Source organism: Balaenoptera ricei, chromosome 4, assembly GCF_028023285.1.
Source record: "Balaenoptera ricei isolate mBalRic1 chromosome 4, mBalRic1.hap2, whole genome shotgun sequence".
NCBI lineage: Eukaryota > Metazoa > Chordata > Mammalia > Artiodactyla > Balaenopteridae > Balaenoptera > Balaenoptera ricei.
The window spans coordinates 105,184,660-105,185,916 of record NC_082642.1 but is presented as its reverse complement, the minus strand read 5'-3'; positions in this window follow the sequence as shown (position 1 = coordinate 105,185,916).

Here is a 1,257-nt window from a genome sequence, read left to right as displayed (position 1 = left end):
ATTTATGGCTGCGTTGGGTCTTCGTTGCTGCACATGGGCTTTCTCTAGTCGCGGCGAGTGGGGCTACTCTTCGTTGTGCTGCGTGGGCTTCTCGTTGCGGTGGCTTCTTTTGTTGGGAGCACTAGCTCTAGGCCCGCGGGCTTCAGTAGTTGTGGCACGTGGGGTTCAGTAGTTGTGGCTCGTGGCTCTAGAGCGCAGGCTTAGTAGTTGTGGTGCACGGGCTTAGTTACTCCGTGGCATGTGGGATCTTCCCAGACCAGGACTCGAACCCGTGTTCCCTGCATTGGCCGGCGGATTCTTAAGCACTGCGCCACTAGGGAAGCCCCCATTATTTTTATGGAGAAGAGTAGATTCCTCGCTGCTGATCTGCTGCAGGAACTGGTCTGCCTGGCCTGCCCCCTGCTGGTTCTGCACCAGCCGTGCTCAGGGCTGCCTAGTTCCTCCTGCGGGAACCTTGTCTCCCGTGAGCCTTCTCAACTCCGTGGCGGCTGCCTCCTCCCACTGACTTCCAACAGGCACACACACTCCCTCCTTGCTTAGTGAGTAAGGCAACAATCACTTTCGAGCAAAAAATGTATATCTTCTGGTGTTCAGCTATTGATTTAAATTACTTTATTACAATGTAAAATAGTACAGACATAAAATTGTAGCTCCTTATGTTGGTAGTTCATATACATCACATCCAAAATAAAAACAATAACTAAAAAGAAAGAAATTATGTAATTACTAAAAACGTACAAAAGGGTATATAATAAAAAGCAATTCTCCCTCTTACACCTTGTCTCAGCCTTGCAGTTCCCCTTCCTAAAGGGGAAATATATATATATATATCTCCAGAGATATATAGGTTTTTTAGTCTTTGTTTATTTTTACTCAGATTTGCTGCATTCTTTCTCAAATAAGAATTCGCATTACTAACTTAGTGGAGTAGATGATGTCTTGTTGAAGTCCCATTTGTGCAGTGCCTGCACCTGACTCCCATGGCCCAGGGCCCAGGTTCTTTTGAGTTCAGCATGGCCAGTGCACTGGTGACGTGCAATGACACACTTCACCCACTGCTGCCCCCTGTTCGAACTACCATGAAACTTTCATTCTTGCAGCGTTTATGGTGGGCATTTGATCTTCACTCGGCAGGAATGCAATATAGATACATTAAGTCAGTCTCTGTTCTTTTCATATTAGCCCGAGACAGAGTAGTACTACTTGTGGCCAACTCAATCAAAAACACACATGTTCAAGTAGGCTTTTGAAGCTTTG